The sequence below is a fragment of the Camelus bactrianus genome, chromosome 10, assembly GCF_048773025.1.
Source record: "Camelus bactrianus isolate YW-2024 breed Bactrian camel chromosome 10, ASM4877302v1, whole genome shotgun sequence".
NCBI classification, from domain to species: Eukaryota; Metazoa; Chordata; class Mammalia; order Artiodactyla; family Camelidae; genus Camelus; species Camelus bactrianus.
Window position 1 is genome coordinate 39,882,863 of NC_133548.1, and position 23,936 is coordinate 39,906,798.

A 23,936-nucleotide genomic window follows, 5' to 3' on the forward strand; every position below is an offset into this window, starting at 1 on the left:
AACCAATGTGATGCTCTGCCTTCTAGTTTCAGCTCTAGTGCTGGAAAGGAGTGTTCTTTTTGTGGCCTATTTAGCACCACGTTTCACATTTCCGTGCTGTTTGCTGGGTATTTTGCTGTTTGAAATGGCCCCCAAGGGTAGCGCTGAAGTGCTGTCGAGTGTTCTCAAGCACAAGAAGGTTATAATTACAGTGCCTCACAGAGAAAATATGGGTGTAGGTAAGATTTGCGCAGGTGATGAGTTATAGGGCTGCTGGCCATCAGCTCAATGTTAACGAGTCAACAATGTATATTAACAAGGTGTTTTTAAACAGAAAGACACATAAATCAAGGTATATATTGATCAGTTGATGAAAATGTTGTGACCAGAGGCTTGCAGAACCCTAACCCTGTATTTCTCCTAGTAAGAATGGTTCACTATTCACTAATTCAGTGTTTTCAGCATTGAAGAGTATATCTATTGCTGGTGAGAATTAGCTGTCTTTGGTTTTTCAGGATGGCTCCTAACTGTCCCAACACCAGCACTGAATAGTTCTACTTTCCCCACAGAGTGGAGATGTCTCCTTTATTGTACGCTAAAGGCTCCTTTCTTATTCTGTTTTTTGGTCAGTCTGTGAATTCATGTACCAAGAGTACACGAGGCTTTATAAAAAAGTTTTTAAATCTGCTAAGCATAGTTCCCTTCTCATTTCTCTTCTATTTTACAGTTTCCCAGGCTATGTTTGTTTGCATCTTTCATGTAATCTTTAGAATCACTTTATCTAGTTCTGAAAAACACATTGGTATTTAATTGACATTTTTATGATACGGAGTCTTCCTACCCACTTGGGCAAATCTTCTGTTTCATTCAGGAGAGTTTAAAAGTTTTCTTCGTACAGGCCTTGCAGACTTCTTTATCATCATCATCATCATCATCATCATCACTATTATTGCTTGTGCTACTGTTATTTCTGTGAGATCATCAATCTCAGAAATCTGCAGGGCATCTTTGGTGGATGGGAAAAAGCAGACATGTTCTAAGCCTAGCTGACATATCTAAAGAACATTTTCGCAAGAGTATTTAAGGAGAGAGAAATGTAAATAAACCAATTTTATGTGAAGTAGAGGGAGTGACATGGGGAGAGTAATGAAAATGGAGGGAAGTCTTTATGGCTCATTTAACTTATTTTGGCAAATATTCCCAGGGCTTTATTACATGTCAGGTCCTGTTCTAAGTACTTTATAATTGCCAATTCATTTAGTCTCACAACAGCTCTGCAAGATGGGCATATTATCATCATCATCACCCCCATTTCACAAATGAGGAGACTGAGGGAGACAGAGGCTTGAGGTTGCACAGCTGGTTGAGGGGGCAGCTGGGTTCCGACAGAGCTGACTGGCCTCCAGGACTGTGCTCTCGGCCGAATGCTGCACTGCATTGCACGGAGACACAGCTGGAATAGGGACTAGATTGTCATGGCCCCAAATATTAAAATACCCATGTGTAGAAAATAGGTAACTTGCAGAACACATTTGAGATTTTTATTCATTGCTTGAGAAGAATCTCATGGTGTCACTGACACTGGAAACTGGAGCTGGACTGGAATATGGTGACAGAGGAGTCACCTTTATTCCCAGAGACCCTATGAAAAGGAATGGGAGTGAAATGTGGGTCACTTGAGTGAGAACCAATGAATGTAGGGGTTGCTGAGGACTTCTGTGGACTCTGTGGCAGGCCACATGACCATGGGGAGACATCCAGTGATGCCATCTGACCCCCCCACAGAAAGGGGACAAATGGCACATACAGGAGCGACGAGGAGTCATCTCTCTGAATCCTTTCCCAAAACCTCAGGTTCAACTAATAGCAGAATGACTGACAAGCAGATTGGTGAATGGTTTCAGCTCCAGAAACCCTAAGAAGTGACCTGAAAAAACTCAGTGGTTTTATATTCTGATCAATGAGGAGAGATTGGCTGGCTTAATAGTGCTGGGAGAAGGCTGTGTTATTTACAGCTAAAGAGCTATAATAGTGATATGATTAAGTGACTACATTATGTCATTTCATTAAAGAGGAAGGTAGTCAGATGTGTACCCTAAAATTCAGGGTGAAGGATTCTAAATAGATAAAAAGTAACAGAAGCATGGATTTGTAGATTGAACTGTGGAGAGGAAAAGAATATAGGAAGGGTAACAAGAGATGAAGGAGATAATTGATATTAATTTTGTGCCTCTCTGCTTCACATACATGTGCTCAGGAATAGTCCATTAAAACAATGAAACAAAGTCTAGAAACAGACCCTTGTATTTATGGAAATTTAATGTACGATAAGCATAGCACATCAAAGAATGGTGATAGGAGCACTGGGTCTCCACTTAAGTTAGAGCCCAAGTCACATCCCCACATAGGTTCCAGATGGCATATAGAGTTAAACCTAAAAATAAAATGTTAGAAGAAAACAGAATACTTTATCATTGTGAGTGGGAAAGGACATGCAACTCAGAAGCCATATGTAGAAAGAAATGCATGTGTTTGATTACATCAGACTTTAAAAACTTTTGCATGACAAACCATATCATGTTGAAGAAACAGCCTAGACAATACTTTTTGCCACACTTATAATAATATTCAGTGTCCCTAAAAATCAATAACTGAAAGGCAAAAAACCCAGTGGAAAAAATGGACAAAGAAAACGAGCAGGCAGTTCATTGGAAAAATACAGATGGCCAATAATCAGTGGAAAGAAGCTCAACGTTGCAATAAACCTAGACGTACAAATTAAATGAACAATGAAATATTTTTTACCTATATTTTTAAATGACTTAAAAACTGATAACATCCATTATTGGCAAGGGTGATGGGAAGCAGATATTCTCAAACAAGGATGAAGAGAATTAAACTGATGCAGCATTTTTGGAGTGAAATGTTCTTTCCCTTAGACATAACAATTCAGTTTCAAGATATCCATTCAAACAAAGGAGCAGAGTGATATGAGCCTGGACTTTGGAGCAAAGTTGCTTGGTATCTAAATCATTGCCTGTTAACTTGTTCCCTACTGACTTTTGGGACAAGTCATTTAACCTCTTTGTTTCTCAGTTTTGTCATCTGAAAAATGGGAATGATGATAATAACACCAACCTCAAATAGTTGATATGAATGTTAAATAAATTAATGCATGTGAAGTACTTACAACAGCATCTGTAGCATAGTGAACATTCAGTGATGATCACTCCTGTTGTATAAACACAGTCAAGCCAGGCTCTTCAGTATTATTTGTAAGCAGAAAGGTGAAAAAATGGGAAGGAACCATCCCTTTGAGTAAAGTGACCATTCTGGTTACTTTAATGGGGAAAAGTTGAATAAGTAACTACTGAAGATCTTGTAGACGTTAGAAGAACAAAGGACACTGGTCATTCATTAGTTGAAGCTTTCTTTCTTGAGTTCGCACCGTGTTCCAGGGACTGTTCTAGCACCGGAGATACAGTCATGGAGGGAACAAAGTCTTTTACTGAAAAGGAAAATGCTCCAAGAAATGTTCAGAAGGCAGTTGCAGAACAGTGTGCTTGGAATGAATCTATCAAGGATAAAAAACTAATAACTACACAAACATCTATAGATGCTGAGAAAAATATTTGGAAAACTATCCAACATGCTACTGTATCTCCTTTCATCTCTGAGCATTTCTGAAAGGGGCAGGTGTCTGACAGTTGATGGCATTTCAGACTGTACAAAATATGGAATGAGCAAAGATAATCTTGGAGGTAGGACCTATGATTGAGTGAGTGATGACAAACTTCTGTGTTTATTATACATACTTTGATATTGTTTGAAACTTTATGAGAATATACATGTGTCTTACTTGTATAAGAAAGTGACAACAAGCCCTGCAGAGTCTGGGGGAGGAGGGAGTCCAGACCAGGTGAGGACAGGCGCAGTCCCATCCCAATGCCCAGGTCGACCTCTTCACCTCGCAAATGCTGCCCCAGCCCCCTCTGCTCCTACCTTGGCCTGTGGACCTTCCTGAGCTTCTGCCCTAGCCAGTGTTCTTGGGTTATAAGTAACAGAAACCCACTCATATAGGCTTAATCAAAGAAAACCAGCAGGGAGGGATTATTATAAGAAGAGATGGGTTTTGTAGAATCCAAGGTTGTGACCAGGCCTGAGCAAAGATGCCCTCAGGAGCCAAGGTCAGGGTCTTTCAGGGGCCATCTGGCCCCCTACACTCTCTCTCTCGGTTTCTGCTCACCTGGTCAGTTCATTCCCCTCCTGTCTCTACAGGGGGGTAGGTTTTCCAGCCTCTCTACCTACAGGACAAACAGTGGCCACCCTACTGCTGCCAGATTGCACCTCTTCAATTCAAGTGACTAACTGGGACATCTAGCACCTTTGGACCCCAAATCTAAACTCTTGGAGAGAGAACTGATTTGTTCAGTTTGGGTCAGGTGTCCATCTATGATCAATGAGCCAGGAAGTAGGGGGCAGGCACATGTCCTGATAATGCTGTAGCCAAGGGCTACTTTTAGGGCCAAAGGAATGCAGCTTCTCTGGAAGGTGGATTATGGGCTGAGCAGATGAGCACATTACATTGATGTTATATTACATTAATGTAATTTCCATGCCATTTTATTCCCTTTATTCTTTTTGTTCTGGTCCTGTAGGCTTCTAAGGTTTTGGTGCCCAATGGTATCAACAAAGTCAGGATTTCATTTCTCTCCCTAGAAACTACTGTTTCTCCCCTAAATAGTCCCTTCCTTATAATCTTAACCTAGCTTGCTGGCCTTGGGAGAGACGGATAGTCTTGCCTTCAGGGACATTAATTAGGTCAGGCCTCGCCAGCAAAGCCGGTGACCTACTGGTTTATCTCTTAGCCTTTGGAGATGAAATGGAAAGGTGTCTTTTGCAAACACTGGAGATAAGATGAAACAGAGAGAAAAAATAAGCTCCGTAGCTCCCAATGTCTCCATTCTCTCCCTACCCTAGCCTGTTGGCGCTTGGATAAAAACATTTTATCCTACAGCCCAGGTTACTACAGAGAACCCTTCTCAGGTGCTTACCAACGCCACCGAGTGCGAAGGGGGATCAGGGCACAGGGCTCCCTCCTCGGAGCAGGCATTTCTCCACGCAGCCAAGTGCAGCCGGCACAGGAGGTGTTTGGGGTACACACAGAGGTCTCTGGATACACAGTTCTAGGTTCAAACTTCCTTTTTCTGATGAGCCGCTCTTTGGGGGAAAACGTGAATTTCACAATTTCTAATTTTAAATGGAAAACCCCACTTCGCCCACCACCCTCCCTCAGATGTAGCCTTTTTGAAAAGCTGGAGGGGGTTGTTGTGCTGAATTCCGATGAGCTCACCTGGTCTCCGGAGTACATTTTAAATACAAAGAAGCACTGGAGGAAAATGAAAATGCCCTGGGTTTGAGTCCTTTTCATGGGGAAGGACAGAGAGCGCTGAGGGGGTGGGGAAGTGGGGTGTGGGCTCCTTCCCCTAAAGCCATTCTCCTGAGGGTGAGAGAAAGAGGACTGAGGATAAAGATCAGCTGAAGAAGTGAGACTCCTTGATGAGATTCTTTCAATGAGCTCCCATCCACAGCGGTGCGGGAAGTGGCCGGTACCGTTCGAGGCCTGGACAGGAAGGACCTGGATGGTGCGATTCCTGTCTCTGTCATGGATTTGAGTGAGGTGGAGACTTAGCTGGTCCTCTGCACAGCATCCTTTGGTCAATGGAGCTCCACGCATTTTTCTGAGACTTTGGATCATTCGCAGCTTGCCCTGTAACTCCCACACATTTGCCTCTTACTGTCCCAAGGCTCTCCCTGCTGCAGCGTTCCCATAGGAATGTGGATGTCTGCCAAGCGACCTCATGAACATTCCATTCATCTCCTTGGCTGGGAGGCAGCAAGGAAGCCAAATTGGCTGATATTTAACTGTTTGGGTCCCAAATTCACCCTGAAATGAATGGCCAAGCTTGTTGGAATTTTCGAACAATCATGAAGAAAAACAGAAGATAAAAACAAAAGAGAAATACTTATTTATTCATGTGATACCCATCTGAAAGACAGTTATTTTTCAAGGTAGCCTAATGAAAACCACATTCTCTGGTTCTTCTTGTTGTGAAATCATCTTCCACCAGAAAGGCATTTTGAAGTAATGAGGCTTTGTGAGGTGTGACTAAAAACAATGTGACTTTTTTTTCCCCAGCAAACACAGAAGAATATAGCCATCCAAATGAAGATGGTTGTCTTCCAAGTAGCCTCACAGGGATGTTATTCTGCCATTCTAAGATGCTCAAACATGTGTAAAATTCCTTTTAGGGAATTTCTGGCTGAGTCTTGCTCTCACTGTCTTGCTTTCTGTCTATTATTCATTAAGCATGTATTAGACACCTCCTGTGTGCCAAGGACTCTGCCAGGCCCGGGGGACAGAGTGAATAGGGAGATGCAGTCTCACTAAGTGATTGTAGGAGGTCCCCAGGGGACACTGGAAAAAGTTAGCCCTGCCTAGGTTTGAATCCCAGTTTTGCCTTGTGTGGGTTGAGTAACCTCAGGCAACTTTTTAAAAACTCTTTGAGTCACAGTGTCCTCATTTCTAAAATAAAGATGGTAAAATCTACTTCATAGGATTGCTTTGAGGAGAAAATCAGATAAAATGTGTAGTAAGTAGCCTTAATATAGAGGCTAATACAGGTTAAGTGCTCAGCAAATGAGAGTGCTGGTGATTATAATTGTTTGAATTACATGGCTAGTTCAACCATCAGACTAGACTCTGAATGTCCTTTGGGAAAATTCAATCGTTTTATTGTTGTGAGTATGGGTAATACAAGGCACAAAAGTCAAAGTGTATAAAAATTAGATGATGAAAACAAAACCTTCTTCCTTCCCTTGCCCCTCTGTCACTCATTCTCCCCAGAGATGACCCGTGTGACTGGGATCTATTTCTCGGTTATGGGTCTATAACAGCACTTGTTGTTCATTCTTGCCACATCATTCTGTTTTTAGTGATTACTTGGCATTCCGTTGACTGGATGTATCATAACTGATTTAGCCAGTCCCCTATCGATGAGCATTTTTTCTGATCTTTGGCTATGACAACAATGCAGCAAAGACCATCCTTGTACTTGACTTTGACTAAGAATGATGAACTATCATTAAAACATCCACAAACGATAAATGCTAGAGAGAGTGTGGAGAAAGGGGGACCCTCCTACGCTGTTGATGGGTACGTAGTTTGGTGCAGCCACCATGGAAAACAGTATAGAGGTTCCTTAAAAAAACAAAAATAGATTGTAAACTGACTATAACTCTATAAAATTAAAAAAAAAAAACAAGAAAAAAAATAGAGTTATCAGATGATCCAGCAATCCCACTCCTGGGCATATATCTGGAAAAGACAAAAAATCTAATTTAAAAAGATACATGCACCCCAATGTTCATAGCAGCACTATTTATAATAGCCAAGACATGGAAACAATCTAGATGTCCATCAACAGATGAATGGGTAAAGAAGATGTGGTGTATATATATACAATGGAATGCTGCTCAGCCATGAAAAAGAATGAAATAATACCATTTGTGGCAACATGGATGGCCCTAGAGATTATCATACTAAGTGAAGTAAGTCAGACAGACAAAGACAAATTTCACATGATATCACTTATATGTGGAATCTAAAAAAATGACACAAATGAATTTATTTACAAAACAGAAACAGACTCACAGACATAGAAAACAAACTTTACCAAAGTGGAAAGGGTTGGGGGAAAGGAGTTTGTGATTAGCAGATACAAACTACTATATACAAAATAGATAAACAACAAGGTCCTGCTGTATAGCACAAGGAACTATATTCAATAGTTTGTAATAACCTATAATAAAAATAATATGAGAGAGAAAAAATATATATTTATATGTAAAAATAAATAAAATGTGAGGCCTTCACATCAATGAGGATGTGACAGGCCATATCCTTGTCTTAAGAAAAAAAAGAACGATGAATCAAAGACATACAGTAGTCTCCTAAGGCGGTTCTGGGAAATATCGCTGGAATAAGATGACTGGTTGGAAGCAGGTAATGATGCTCTGATTAGATTCATTCTGGATTTTTCTCTCAAAAAACACCTAACTATTCTATTCCTAGGCTATTCATGCCACCCGCAAATTCGTCCTATTTGAAAAGTGTAAAACCCACGTAATAATATCACAAGAATGATGTTATTTTCTTCCAGACATGACTGCCTTAAAACCCCTCCAAGATACATAGTAAATGGACTAGTCTTTCTGTGGTTGGCACCACAGGGTCGAGGATGCAGAGACTGCAGACTCTAGAAGCAGCTGTTAAGAAGATTCGCACTCTAATTTTCTGCCACACCTTGAAATGGCGAAATGTATTAAAATGTGCCACATCGCTTAACATGGGGCCAGGTTTGGAAGGTGGGCGAATGTTCCTTGGCGGCCATGTTTGCTGCTGCCCAGGCCTGCACCGGCTGTGTGTGGGACCGAATCAGAGAGAACCTATATGTGAGGTTCTGGCACAATCCAAGCACAAGTAAGGCGTGGGGAGTAGCCTCCTGGATGAATCATTATTTCTGAATGAGGAGGAAGGCACACGTGGAAGGGAGGTAGGGGAATGGAAGTCCTTCTAAGAAGTCTCTGCTGTCAGAGGCGCGGATGCTCAAATGAGCTCCATGCAAATGAAAACTGGTCCCAACGGCATCCTGAGCCAAAGAAAATTCTTGGTTGGGGTTGAAAAAATGTCAGATAAATAGTTTCTCTTGCTTCTCAGCAGGCCCCCGCTATCACAGCAATCCAGATCTGGCCTCGGAGCCGTTCTGGCAGGTTTATCTTGGACCAGCCGCTGTGATGAAATCGCAGTAATTCCAGGTTTCCCTCAAATCTAGAGTGAGCCAGAGGCAGTCTGGGCTTCTAGCATCCGGCTTACTTCACTGCCCTCTCTCTAGTCCCTCCTCAGCTTTCAAGCTTCTGACTTTTTTTTTTTTTTTAAACTGAGATAGGGTTGGTAGAGGGAACCTTTCCAGTGCAGCCCAGAAATCTGGAAAACATCACTAGCAGGTTAGTTCAAGAAACCTGTCTGGAGCACTAGTGAGTCTCCTGGGGTGGGCTGCACGGTGTGAGGCTGACGTGGATCGTGAATCTGATGCTATGCCAGACCCCCTACACCAAAGATCTCATTTAACCCCCAACACACTCTGAGGTAGAAACCATCATCCCTATTTTACAAAGGAGGAAACTAGGCCTCAGGAAAGTTGAGTCTCTTTCCTTTGAACTGACAGGGGTAAATAGAAGTGTCTGGATTTGACCCTGGCTGTAGCCTGAATCTCGGCCTTTCCTTGTTCTCACTGTGTTACAGCACTCGCCATGGGCAAGAAGGCCGTATTTAGAGTCCAAGGAAAGAGACTGGAATGAGAAAAAAGAAGCTGAACAAAAGGGAAGCAACCCAAATGGGAGAGGGTTGGGAGAGTATGTTACGAAAATGACAGAGGCCCGGCCAACGGTCGCCCAAGCCCCCCCACTGAAGACCTTGTGGGTCCCGGGAGCCCCCTGGGAGGTTATTGAGCGAGTTTCCTCAGAGAACACTTATTTAAGGAGAAGAACTCCCAGCAACTGGCACAGAGACGCGGGTGTTCTGAGAAGCTGCCCATTGCTCTTTGCCCTCGAAGGGGAGGAGACAGTGTCCTGGGTACATTTACCGTAGAAATACATGTGTGCTCTAACGGGTCCAGATTGCAGACACGACGGCCCAGGGCACTGAGAGACCTGCAGTGTGACTCACTGGGGCTTAGGCAGCGATGTTTATGGAATTTCTTGTAATTCCTTCAAAACAGGCTTCCTGGGCTAGATGGGTGGCTCCCTGCCGACTCCTTGGCTCCTGGGCTCCCACAAAGCATCCTCAATCCAGACAGGGAGATGAATTCTGGTACAGCTCAGCAACATCCAGCAGCGTGTGCTGGTGAAGAGGAGGAGCGTGGATTCATAGTGGACCTAGTGGGATCCTGAACCACATGACATGTCAAGAAGGACACTTCCTAGCAAAGCTGGCCAACAAATATCTTTCATTTCCACCTGTGGCATCTTAGAGCTTGTTCTTCAAATTGTCATGAGGCAGCTCCAGAAGGCCCAGAGGGACCAGAAGGCTGGTGGTAAAAGGGCCTGACATTCAAAGTGGACAAACGGCTGGATTCCAGAAATGACTCACCAGGGATGCTGACCTGAGGAAAATTATTTCTCCAAACAGTGAAGAGAGAAGACGGATCCCACGTCCCTGACTGCGGGTTCTCCCTGGCGTAACTCTCCAGGTGAGGGAGGGGACACATTTTAATCTTTGACTTATTTTATTAGACACTTTATGTGAGGCATGAAGAGTCAGAAGAAGATGGTGAAACTGCCCAACTTCACTCCTGTTGGTCGGGGAAGGGCCACCCCCACTGAGTAGAGCAAAAGAGACAAAGATTTAAAAAAAGCTGGCCTTATGACAATAACTTTTGAGACATATTCACATGCTGGCTTAACGTTTTACTTTCTTTTTTGTTGGTAAGCTAGGACATTCTGTAGGGCACAGGGCACAGAGAACGCGACTAATAGGAAGAGAGGGAGCTCTGAGTTAGGTGGACTCTGTTTGTCCTTGAGTCTGACACCCACGAACCCTGAGACTTTGGGCAAGTTCCTTCCTGTTCCACAGTGTCACTTTCTTGTCTGCCAAATGGGGTACCAAAAATACCCTGAATCTTGACCTGAATGTTATATGTTTCCAAAATCCCCAGCACATTATGTGTGCTAAGTAAATGTTAGTTAATAATAATAATAATAATAATAATAATAATAATAATAATAATAATAATAATAATAATAATAATAATATATAATAATAACCCAAAGGTACCAGGCTGTCAGCTCCAGGGCAGAGACTCTGCCTTGTTCCTCTCTGCACCCCCTGAACCCTAAAAACTGCTTGGCACACGGTGGGCAACCCCTAAATGTATGTTGCTTTAAGTGTGCTGGTTTGTTGAGCACTATCTCTCTGTACAACATTGTTCTGGATACTCTTGGGATTGTAGGAGTGAGAGGGATCCTGGGTAGAATCCAACAGACAAGGATTGAAGTTACTGAGTTTCTTCTTTTTCTTTTCTTTTCTTTTCTTTTCTTTTTTCTTTTCTTTTTTCTTTTCTTTTCTTTTCTTTTTTCTTTTCTTTTTCTTTTCTTTTTTGAGGTACTGGGGATTGAACCCAGGACCTCATGCATGCAAAGTATGCTCTCTACCACTGAACTATACCCACCCCACTGTCATTGAGTTTTTTCTCAATGTTTTTTTGTCTTTTTCTTTTTCATTTAAAGCCAGAGAAAACAGCACCTACCAGGATCAGAGATATCTGGTCAGTTCGCCCCACACCATTCTCCCGTTTTTCCTTGCTGGCAGAATCCTGATTGTATATAGGGCTCCGTGTCTCCTTTCCATGACTCAGGAAGGCATAATTAATATTCACTACTTCAGGCCAGTCATTCTGGTGATCTCACTCCCTTTGCCTGTGACTGGTTCAAGGGAGGCCGTGAGGCTCAGTCCTGGCCAAGAAGGCACATTGCTAAGGGATGCCAGGAAAGGTTCTTTGCTTTAAAAAAAGAGGCAGAAGAAGACACACAGCGGAAGAATCCAGTCCCTTTTTCACTGGCTGTTGAGGCTGCCATCTCAGGCCCACGTGGAGAAACACAGACCCTGAGGATGGCACAGCTGAACACTGGAAAGATCCTGGGTCCTTGGTGATGTCATGGAACCACGGAGCAAACCAGCCCTGGAATTCTTGTTATGTGGATGCAGTTTCCTTTTGATTTAGGCCAGTCAAGTCAGAACTTGTGCTTTCTCCAGGTGAAGGCAACCTAGGGGAGGCTCTCCTTCACAGGCTGGTTAATGAGGGTTCCCCTCCCTTCTTCCAGGACACAGGACATTTGCCAGGAATACTGTGGGAGGGGTTCCTGCCTCGTGTGGGAGATGAGGTAGGTCCTCTCAAACGCTAGAATTCTCTGTTCGCCTGTTCTTCAGAGAGGACCTCTGAAAAGCCACTGGAGGGAGTTCCTCAGGGAAATAGGAGGCAGCGGGTGACACGAGAAAGAGTGCAGGACTTAGAGGAAGGAATCCTGAGCTTGACCCTGGCCATTCGCTTGGCAGCCCTGCAGCTCAGCTGAATGACATAGGCTCTCATAACCTCAGTTTTCTTACCTGCAAAATGGGGACAAAAGGAGCCCCTACCTCAGGATAAGGATTAAATGAGAAAACGTCAAAGTGCTTTACAGTGTGAACTCCTCTTTATAGACAATCAAAAAAAAAAAAAAAAAGTCAAAGAGCAGAAAAGGAAGGCTTTCATTTACCTTACTAGGAAGGCATAAAAAAATAGAGAGAGATGGAATATATAGATGTTTGCTGGGAAACAAACAACTTGGGGTGGTCTTCTCTAGGAAGGATTTCATGCGCTCTGCCCCACCAACTTTCCCAAATAATACAACTTTTTCTAAGTGGTTCTAAAGAGCAGAACAGCTGAGAGCAGAAGGGAAAAGAGAAGTCCCTTGGACCGTGGCCTGCAGCCCTGCTGCCACAAACTATTAATAGCCTATAAACACTTGGAGTGGAGCCCCAGCCCCTCCCACCCCGGGGACAGCAGCGGGGTCAGAGCGCTGCCTGATATGGTCTCAGAATACTGGTGATCCCGGAATTCTCCCAGTTAGGGAACTGTTTTCCTGCTGGGCCGGGCCTGGCTGGGTTTCCTCCCGCCGAGCCCCCCGCCTGAACTGCCCGTCGGGTTCACGATCAGCAGGCACTAACTGACCGCCCTCTGGGTGCTCACCACCCACGAGCTGCCTTGACACGCATGTTCTCGTTGTACCCCTGCAGCAATGAGCAGAGCTGTTTTCCAGAAACAGAACCCAGTTCAGAGAGTGGTCATGACCTGTTCAAGGTCACCCAGAAGGGAAATTCGGTTTTAGAACCCAACCTGACTGTCTCCAAGCCCGTGCTCTAACTTTGCATTACCCTGTGGAGTCTCGGGACTTCTGGGCCTCCAACAAGACCAGCCAAATCCTCTGAACATGCTGGCAAGAAGGGTAAGGAGCCTGGGGGTAGAGTGAGCAAGAGAGCAGGGATGAAGCCAGCCTGGCACCTGCACAGAACCTGCGGGCTGAAGGAGCTGACATGCCCGTCAGCACTGCTCTGCTGGCTAGGCTGAGGGCCCAGGGAGCAGGCCCTCTCCGCTTCCCTCTCTTTGCACAGTCATGCCTGGTTTTATCACTTCCATGCTTAGAGAGACTTACAGACCCTCTCTGCTTCCTGAATGCAAAACAAAGACAGTCCCCTAGCTTGACATTTGAGGTCCTTCACGACTCAACTCCTGTCCTTCTTTCCACACTTACCCTGTGCCTTTGTTCCCACCCAGACCTGTTTTACAGGTCCCGGGATAGCCATTTTGTGTTGTAGGCCTCTTTGGACCCCAGAGCCCAGCCCAGCATCTGGAAGAGCTGCAATGCTGAGGAAATAAAGGAAAAGTGGTTTTCCCCTTATTAACTGGGTCCGGACAGCTGGAGCCAGGGGGATGGGGCCTGGGGTGCGGGGTGAGGAGCCCACAGACAGAGGAAGGCCCAGCCTGCCCCTTCTGACTGCAGGGCAGAGTTCTGCGACCCTGGGCCCAGGCGGCTTGGCCTTTTCTCCTTTCGGGTGTGCTGGGGCTGGGGCGTTGGTGCTGTCTGGGGCCCTGGGTCCATGCTGCTTCCAGGAGTCCTTCTCCAGTGGGTTGGGTATAAACATTAGATCCCGAGTGTTGTCTTCTTCAGTCTGGATGGCAGTACGTCCCACGGGGGAATGGAAGTGAGAGCATGTACTGGGTGCCGTTGAGGGGCCAGGAGTTGTGCTGGGAGTTGTTGTCCCAGGAAGCACGTCCAGAGAGGAGCCCATCTACCTAAGACATCTTTTTTTCCAACAAAGAATGGGAAGTGGGGTGCTTCTCTGGGTGGCCTATCCTGAGAACTAGGATCATTAAGCTTACAGGCAGTCTTCCTAGGCTGGCTTTGCTCATCACCAGTACCTGCTCTTATGAATGTAACAGAGAGGACTTGCTGGGAATGGCTGATCCCACACTCTACAATGGGAGACTTACCCAGTTTGTACTGCATTCTAATGCACCATGGGTTGGGGCGGTGGAGGTCTGGGAGTCACAGGGGGAGCTATTTCTGCCCTGACTCAGGCAGGAGTCCTTTCCTTGCAGATTCTGTATTCCCTGCCTGGGAGCTCACTGCTGAGTTTCACTGGGATGCCCTTTCCGTGCACCTGCAGGGAATTCTCAGCATCAGCAGAGGTTCAGTTTGCTGCAATGTGAGCACGGTCTTGGTGAATTAGTTGCCGTGGAGGTCACTTTTGCCTGATTGGTCTGCCCGACTCGTACCACCCCAAATCCCCAAAGGACTTCTCTCCCCGTGACCTTGGTGCTCAGAGTTCTGGGGCCTGGATGTCTGTGCTCTCAATCCCAACCATCCTAATCTCCCTCCTGCCCTGGGGCAGGGAAGGGGTAGCCCTCCCGCTGCCTTTGATGGGAAGGGTCATTTCTGCCCAGTGCCTGGTAGCCTCGGGGAGAGCTGCGAGCACAGGGCACTACTGCTTGATCTTACCGCATCCCCGGGTGCAGATGCTTTTCCACGTTCCATGTGCTTTTTCGGAGTCCTCATGGAAACTTGCAGAAGTGGAGATTATTATCACTCCTGTTCTGCAGGTAAGAGGAGACTCAAAGAGAAGCCTTTGCCACTAGTGGCAGGGTGGGAATTGCATCCAGGGCTGCTTTGTCAGTATCCAGTTCACATCCCTCATGCAGCTAAGGAGCTCGCCCTCAGCAGAGGAGAGCACGTGCCCAGGGGTTCATCCTCCATGTCCGTCCCAGCCACCCGGCACCTGGAAGCCATGGGATGCCCTTTGAAGAAGCATGTGTTCACCAAGACTTGAGGAGCCAGCTTCTGGGGGACCTGGGGCTGTGGCTGGCACGTGCCTTGGACCATGTTTTGCTCTGAGGCTGAGTCATCCCTGGACATTCGTATCAGGTCACTCTGTGGTCTTATGTTACCTGTCTTACAGCATTTTGGGGTTCTTTTGGACCTTCCCCAGCCCTCCTTCAGGGGGACTGGTTTCACAGGCCACCCATCTTACTTGCTTTTTCACTTTTATTTTCACCACTTCACACTGTCTGTGCCATTTCCTTCTGTGTCCCATGTCCCTAAGAAAGTAAAGCGCTCCTATTTAATGAGTGCCTGGCACACATCATGTTTTTGAATTTAATCCTTATAACAAGCCTGTGAGAGTTTAGTCCCATTTTTACAGTTCAGGATGGTACCTTCCCTTTAGTATCCTTCCTTACCTAATAAGTGGCAAAGCCAGAATTTGAACCTGGGCCTTTTAACTGCTCCTTTTCCATATACCCTCTGTCTCCTAAGGAAGTTGGTGCCAACTGCGGTGGCCACTTAAATTCAAACTTGAGCTTGAACTCTGCTGGGTCTCCAGATGGGCTAAGCCATGCTCCCCCTGATGTTTCTCTTCTGTCCCAGGTGCTCTGCTCAATCCTTCCTTCTAGTGACTTTATTTGCTGATAATCCTGGGCTCAGAGAGCTGAGAGAGGCTTCAGAAGCCTCCCAGTCCCCTCCTGCCCAATCCTCACAGCCTCACTGGAGGTGAGCAGGACAGACGCTGTTTCCTCCTTTCTTGGATGAGGAAGTGTTTTCAGAGAGGGTGTGCTGCATCTTCTCTGTTTGCCCCTCCAGGCCTGCTTTCAGGCTGTGTCCACCCTTCCCTGTGCCCCAGGAGGCTGCAGCAGCTGGGCTCCCTTGGCCTCCGGCAGGAGACTCCAGGGCCCCAGGAGAAAAGGGGGTGTTCACTCCCCTGCTCCCTCCCTGGCCTTGGTTTGGTGGTACTGAGTAGATTTCTGCACCGAAAGCCACGGCTCCTGTCTGGCAGCCCTTTCTTGTGGCTGTAGATGTCGGGTCCCCATAAGGGCCCGTGCTCCTGCCCCCAGCGTGGTACTGGGTGCCCAGGGCTACCTGCTTGTCTCCAGAGCTTTGTTGTTCCTCGTTGCTCCCTCAGCCCTGCCCCCAGCTTTGAAAATGGTGACTTCATTAAATTCTCACTCCTGAGAGGTCCATCTGTTTCCTGCAGGGACTCACCTGAGACCGAGGTGCTGTGCCTGGCCCAGGGTCTCTCGGCATCTCAGGGGAGGAGCTGGCTCTGAACTCGGGTCTCAGGGCTCCTTGTCTGATGATAAACTTCGTGTGCTACCTGGGCCAGCCCTGCTCTGCAGCCCAAACACAGCTGCCTAAGGCTGAGCACCTTACAGATCAGCTCTCACACACATTCCCGCAGTACGACATTGTCCACTCTGGTCACTTTAGGGGACCAGTTACTCTCGGCTCTTCCCAGGCAAACATTACTGAGTGTATGAGAGCACCTCTGAGTCCAGACCCCTTATTTCTTGCCCCAGCTGGCCCTGCCTTCTCCAGGGCCATCCCTGCTGGCCCAGAGGCAGTTCAGTCCTTCAGCCTAACGGTCAGAGCCCAGCCCTTGAGGTGTTTTCTGGCCTGGGGCTCAGCCCTGAACTCCAGGGATCTCCCGGAAGTTTCCAGTCTTCCAAGCTCCTGGTCACTAGCTGCATAGGTGGCTGGAACCACCCCCTCTGCTTGATGTTGGATGTTGGACACTGTGTCTGCCTAGGGGACTGTCTCTTCCCAGGTCCACCCCATCTAGACCTTGTCTGAGTTTCAGAGTCCACATAGTGCCACCTCCACTGGCCACCCCCATCATCAACAGTGCCTGAGCTCTGGGAACGCTGTCCCTTTGAGGAGACCACAACCAGTGGCCAGATTTGGGGGCACAAATACCGATATCCCTACCCCCCAGCCCCTGGGGAAGGGAGCCAAGGCTGGGACCGATGGCAGGACCTCAGCCAACCGGTTTGGACTCATAATCAGTAATACTCCCTTCGAGAAATAAGAGAGCCAGGAAAGGACACTGAGGCAGAAACACAGGTGTGTTGGAGAACGGCGCCCTGTCCCCTTGCTCTCACAGCCACAGCCTCTGAACCGAGGGGACCCTGTGGGCTCAGGGCCTGAAGGAGGCTGAACTTGCAGGTTGGGGCCTCTTTGCCTGAGGTGCACATGGGGCCCCGCAGGGACCAGTAGGACTGCCACCCTGATTTTCTGCCCTTTTCCCCTACTTGCTTATGCAGCAGTGAGCCCTCCCTTGTCTCTCCTGGCTGGTGTATCAGGAGGCTTTTTTCCCACCGAGGCCTGGGAGCACAGCCTCTTCCACAGAGGGCCTCCCCCAGCCATTATTCCCAAGAGGCGGCAGGGGCGAGGACCCATGTGGGTCTCATATGTGTCATAAACGACCTGAAGACCCCATTTTCCCCAAGAGCTAGTGGCAGTATGACCAATGCACAGAACCCAGGCTGGGAAGTCTTGCAGACCTGGTCTGGAATTTGGCGCCACCGCCTCCAAGCTGTGCAACCTCATGCAACTCATTTATAACATCTGTGAAATGCAAAGTCGATGACATCTCCCTCACAGGGCTGCTGGGCCGATTAGGAGAAATGCTTATGTACAGAGCAGGTATACAGATGTACCTGCAGGCCCCTCAAGATGGCGGCTGTCTTGCTCTTTGTACATCCCCTGCTCGACCTACACCTGCTGCACCTACACCCTACTCACAGGAACGTGCTTGCCCCCGCGCCTTAGGCCAGAACGGCTTCACCTGCTAGTTATTAAAAGGAAACATCTTGTGATGGTCGTTAACATGCGGGGCCGTGAGGGGCGTGCTCCTGTTGGTTGCTGGTTTCCCTGGGAACTGATGAGCCAACCTGAGGTTAACTCCCCCTATAAATGGTAGCCGCCCTCCCCCACCGGGAGCGGCGTAGGCTCTCATGTCCCGCCTGCCGTCCGCCGCACATGACGGGGGTGTTGCTCTGGGGAACTCGTCTCCGATAGGTGAGCTTCCCCGTCCAGCAAGTCACTGCTGTCTCTGTCGCTGTCCCCGGGCCACTTAGTGGTCTCGAGGCTGGGCAACCTCAAGGCCTGTGGGTCTGTGGGGAGCAGCCCAGCATCAAACACGTCAGCACTTTTAACGTCGTCCCACAGGGGTGGAGGGCAACGGGGTCAAAGGCCCCCGGGGCCAGCTTTGCTACCAGTCTGCCCTGCGACCTCGGGTGGGCTGTTTCCGCGGTGGGGCTGGGTGAGACCACTTCTCAGCTCTCTGAGCATCCAGACCCTACGACTCTTCCTTCCCTTTCCAGGCCCTGAGATGGAGGTTGGCCAGCCCCAGGCAGACTTGGGAGCGAGGGAACGAGGCACACCTGTGTCGAGCACCGATCCCAGGGCCAACAGCTGTGAGGGAGCAGGAGCAGGCGGGGAGGGAAGCTGAGCTGTGCGGCGGCTGCTCAGCAATCTCACCAGGGGCTCCGCGGCTGGGACGGCCCCTCGGAGACATCCTGGATGGAAATAAGGTACTGGCCTTTGTGCCTGCGTGGGCCAGTGAGTGGTTCTCCAGGGGAGTGCTCGTAGACTTGGCCCAGCCGCCCCCTTGGCTGAGGCTGGTGGCGGCGTGGGAGGTAGCTGGGGGTGGGGGGACGGGTGTGTGTGTGGGGGGGAGAATGAGTGCCTGGGTTCTAAGGGGGATCTGAGTGGGTGCTGTGGCATCCATAGCGAAAGCCCTTCCCACCTCCAGAGTTTTCTGGAGGAGAGACTTGGTCGGCTGCCTCTGACTCAGCACTGGCCTGGGCTGGCCTTCCCCGGCACAGAGTCGGTGTCTGTCCACCAATACTCGCCCTCTGCCCCGGGCTGCCAGAAACTCTGAAGGCAAAAGCTGAGGAATTCAAAGCATTTATGACTTAGCAGGATTGTTCCCAAACTGCAGGCTTCTCTAAAAAGCCTTCTGGATTTCATTGTGGTTGCTTCTCAGCTTTTAGAACTGGCCAAGGGCTCCCTGGGCCTCACTTTTCAGGCCTCCCTGCCCTCCAGCTGCAGGGTCTGCGGGCCTCTGAGATTGGCTGGGTAATGCAGGGGAGTCTGCAAACCCTGGTGCCTGCCCAAAGGTAAAAAGTTCAGCCCCGGGGATCAGATGGTTCTAGCCCTTTCTAGAGGGTCATCTTGGCCACACCGCTTAACCTCCCTGGGTTTGTTGGCTCACCTCCCACATGGCTTGGGGCTACCCTCAGAACCCAGGAGAGTGGCTTTTCCAGAGGAGGACGATAGCTGCACCTGAGCAGAACAACGTGCTTTTTTCTGGTAGGTGTTTTCTTCTCTCGAGCTTAGATGGTAGCTACTGTCTCTTACAGGTTTGGCCTCTGCTCCTACTACCAGCTGCAGCTAATTGGCTCAGAAGTGGGCGCCTGATTCAAATAGGGCCAGTGATTAGCATTCAGACACCTATTTGGAGCTTTGAGTTGGTATCCAAGCTATAAACTGCAGCATTGCACTGGCAAATAGCTCTCCTTCCCTGCCTCCCTCCCATTCCACTGCAGACGTTGCTGATCATTCTAAGGGGGAAGAGTCCTGGATTGGTTAGTAATTTCTGCCATGGGTATGTGAAGAGCAGAGTGAGCATGCTGCTGTTGGCCAACCTGGTCTGATGCTTGCAGGAATCACAATAAAAACTTCATATGTGTGGTGGAGCTCTCAGCTTCACCAAACGTCCATAGCCACACTCATTTGGTCCTCTGGACAAGCTCTGGGTTATAGAATGGTCCTGCTCAGTCTGGGATGGTTACTATCACAGATGGAACACAACTTCAGATGGGAGGCCTGAAGAGGGTGAGATGGGAAGGAGACACCTGAGTCAGGCAGGCAGAGCCAAGCCCAATACTCAGTCTCACTTAACATCTTGCTACAGAAAGCGGCTCAGAGAGGTAAAGTGACTTGCCCAATGACACACAGCTAGCAAGAGCCAGGGCTTAAACCCAGTCCTTTGCTCTAAATAGAAGTTTTCAGGGGTTCTTGCTGTACCTGGACCATGTGCTGAGTCCTCTTTCCTGGGTTTATCCTGGGTCAGTGGAACTTGACTCCCTGACACATTTGGGAAAACCTAAGAAAAGATGGCTGCTGTGTGTGGCTGGCTTCCTTCTTCCCCCTGGAAATCTATTCTGAAATGTGATCTCATAGAGTTGCTGTAAATACGCAGCACCTTCTAACTTTCTGAACTGCATTTACATGGAGGCCAGAGTGAGTAATCCTGGGTCATGAGTGGAGGAAGCGGAGACTTTTCGTGGATTCGTTCACACATGGACACAGGCCCTGCCAATGGAGCCGTGTGCTCTAAGCAGGTAGCTGGGCTGGGCCTGGACTGTGAGCCAGGATGGCTGTCATCACACTTCCTCAGTTCCCTGTCGCTAGGTCCACTGATACTCCCAGCCACAGATGCAGGAGCCAGCTCCCTGCCTGGGGGGTGTTGGGTAGGAAGGTTGGAGAGGGTGGGGGTGGGGGTGGGGTATGTTGTCAGGTAGCCACTCAACAGCCCTGGAAGGTTTGGTTTTTAAAGACCCAATGTCTAGCTAGAGCACCTGGGCACTTTGGCGGAGCCCTCTTCCCTGGCTCTCTGTCCACTTTACAGACCTAAGCTCCTGTCTTGACCCCTGCCCTACACCACCATTCCTCGATGGATCCCAGAAGGCTAGTCAGTCAGCCCCCTCTGTAAAAGGCATCTCCTCCTCTGATCTTGAGTCTTGCTTACTGCCTGGGCTCAGTCCTACCTGCTGAAGTCCTCTTTCCTGCTCACTCCCTCCCCATATACCTGCCTGAACAGCGCTGTGCCTTGTGAGCCTCACCTGTGGGACATCAGCAGGTCTGGCTGCTTTCCCTGGGCCCAGCCCCAAGCCTGCCTGGACCCAGGCCCTTTCCCCGCCTCCAGCCACGTGCCTCGTGCTCAGCCTGACTCCTGCTTTCTGCCCAAAGTCGCACAGCCCCCCGAATCCCCACTCCAGGGCAATGCCAAGCTACTTCTTTCCTAGAGAGGAAGTGAGGCTCCTTCAGGCATTCAGACCTGTGCTCCTCCCAGGAGCACCTCGATAACCAAGTGTTTGGCAGGAAAAGATGCAGAACATACCCTCAAAAGAACACCTTTGGAGTTTTGTTAAACCTTTCCTCCAGTTTCAGAGTTTCCTGCAGTCAGTTAAGGAAAGCCTCACCACTCCCCTCTGCCAATCAAATAATGCAATAGATAAATACACAAAGTGACGTCAAGAAGAAACATAGTGTTTAAGATGTTAAGAGGAACACTGATCCACAGTTAGAGCCAAACCCCATTGACTTCGCTCTGGACCCCAGTCTTTGGCCCACGTGGCTTGGGTTGACCAGGTTTATAAGGATGTGGAGGCAGCAGGGAATTGTGGAGAGAATGAAGACTTCAGAGTCAGACTGAGCTGGGTTTGAGTCCCAGAGGAGAACCTCTGTGGAACTCTGTTTTCTCTTCAGTAAAACAGAGATAACCTGAGAGGTTGCTGAGATGTTTGTAGGAGCCAACCCTGTGCCTGGCACATGGTTGGAGTCCAACAAGAGTTTGTCTGAAGTCTTTGCTTTATCTCTGCAGCTTCTCATTTAATCACGCTCTCCTGAGCAGAAAGGGCTTGAAGCTGAGCTTTCCCAGGAGGGAGCATTCATCCCCTGGCAACACTCTTGGCTTTGGCAAAGCACATGCTACATAGGATACAACCAAAGAGGGCCTGGTCCCAGAGACACAGGGATTAGCAGGATCCTGGTAGGGGTGGCAGTTGGAGGGGTCAAGGCTGAGCAGAAGCAGGGGAGATGCAGCTGAGTTCCGTGTGGAATCGGGAGCATACACATGCAGGGACAAGGCATGTCTCTTCCACTCTCTGCAGTGTCCTGTGCCTAGCACAGTGTCTGGCACCACAGGCAATGTCTAAATATTGAACAAATGAGGAACAAACAAATGACAGCCTTATCAGTCTGAGCCTGGTGGTTTCAGGAATTCCATTTAAAAAGCAAAGGAGAACAGCTGCTGGCAGGAAACGAAAGTTCTCTGGCAAACACATGGGTCTGTCTGGATACAAAGAGTTAGCTGTTGGTCAGTCAGCATAGAACCGGATTCTAGAGGCCTTGAGCAGGCAAAGGGATTCTGGTCTCTGGACAGCAGAAGCCACTAACGGTTCTGAGTTCACGAGGTTAGAACCTGAACTCTGGAGCCAGGCTGCCCAGGCTCAAAGCCCAGCTCTGTAACTGATGAGGCATAGGACCTGTGTCATGTCAATAAATCTCTGTGCCTTCATTTTTCCTTCTGTAAAATGAGAATAATAGTACCTACCTCAGAGGGTTGTTGAGAGGATTAAGTCGGATTATTTGTAAGTGTCGAGAAGCACCACTGTTAGTATTGAGAAGGGGCGTGGGATTCTGAGCTGTGTTTCAAGACATTTAAGCAGCAAATATGTGTAGGATGGATTAGCCCAAAGGGAAGCTAGTTCAGAGGCCATTGCAATACCCAGGCATGAGAGGATGAGGTCGAAATTAGGGAGTTAACTGACTGCCTCAAGATGCAAAACAGGTGCTTCATGAAGCAGTCAACCAACAGTCAAGGACTGGCTGGCTGTGGTTGGGGTGGGGAGCGGGAAAGTCACCGTGAGCCTCTGGAAGCGAGGGTGCTGCGAGGGAGACAGTGCCTCTGGAAGATGACGGGTGTCTAAAGGAGCAGGTGTAGGGAGGACAAAAATTCAGTTTGAGGTGTGCCAAGTTGGACCTGGGGTACCCTATTCAAAAGGTGATGTTGTAAAGCTGGAAATGCCCCCCTGGCTGGGTGAGACGTGGGGGCCGGGGGAGAGCAGGCAGAAGGGGAAGCCAGGGAGAGGCATGAGGACAGAAGTACATAGGACGCCCCCAGGGAGCATTCACGCCGGGGGGGGGGGGGGGGAGCTGGGGGGAAGGATGAGTGTATCAGGGAGGGAACAGAGCAGCAGCCAGAGGGTGGGAGGGAAGCGGCAGAACGTAGCGCCTCTGAAACCTTGGCTGCCGAGTTCCTGGAAGGAAGTAATGGATGACAAGGTCGGATGCCACACAGCCAGGGAGAGAGGGGCTGGGTCAGCCCACTGGGTGGAGAGCTGACCACTGAGAAAACAGTTTCATCAGCTTCTGGAAAACTAGTGGTCGATTTTCGGGATTCATAAAAGAAAGGAGAAATGGAGGAAATGGAATCACCATAGATCTGTATACTTTCAGGAGAATGTCTCAGGGGAGAAAACGAAAGAAGATGGAATTGCTGGGAGAACTGGCTCCAATACAAGTGTTTTTCATCCTAGGAATCTGCATGGTCTGGAGTACAGGTCAAGATGCTGGAGGAGGAGGGAGCTGGTCCTGGACGAGGCAGGTGGAGGAAGGGGCGGGGTGGGAGTTGAGGCAGGAAGAAGAGGCAGTGAGAAGACATGCCAAGATGCTTTGGTTAAGAGCATGAAGCAAATGGCTTTGATATCTTGGTGAAGGAAGAGGGGAAGACATAACGGGGGAGAAAGTGGGAGAAGTGGCATGGGGAAAAGGTAGGAATAGGGGTTTGGAGAGATGAAGGCAATTAATGAGAGATGAGAGAGGACTTGAAGAAGCCAGGAGCATCCAGTGGCAACTGAAGGATGACCAGGTGGTCAGCTGGTACATGGCCATTCTGTGACTTTCTGCAGCAGCTCTGTGCCGGGGATTAAGACTAGGGATGCCTACCAGTGGAGCTGAACGAAGGTGACTGGAGAGGCAAGGAAGCTTTGAGTGTGACGGCAGAGTCAAAATGGCTGGCAGTAGGGTCCAGGCTGGACTTTGGGGTCCTTGCTGGCTATTTGGAATCTGTGGAATAGAGATAGTGATTTTCCAGCAACAAATAAGATTTGAGAAAAGTGTTCCTCAGTCTCCGTGCAGCCTAAGGGTGAGTTGTGTGGTTTTTGAAGCACCTAATCTGT

The 23,936-nt window shown here is 48.5% G+C and overlaps 1 long non-coding RNA gene across 1 annotated transcript in view; it reads left to right on the top strand.

Moving 5' to 3' along the window:
* The first annotated feature begins 9,771 nt into the window (after positions 1–9,771).
* Positions 9,772–23,936, top strand: part of LOC123619614 (uncharacterized) — a 74,671-nt gene continuing 60,506 nt past the window's right edge. The window contains exons 1-2 of the long non-coding RNA XR_006728282.2: positions 9,772–10,289; positions 18,291–18,500. This is a non-coding gene — a long non-coding RNA (uncharacterized LOC123619614). The remainder of the gene's footprint in view (positions 10,290–18,290; positions 18,501–23,936) is intronic.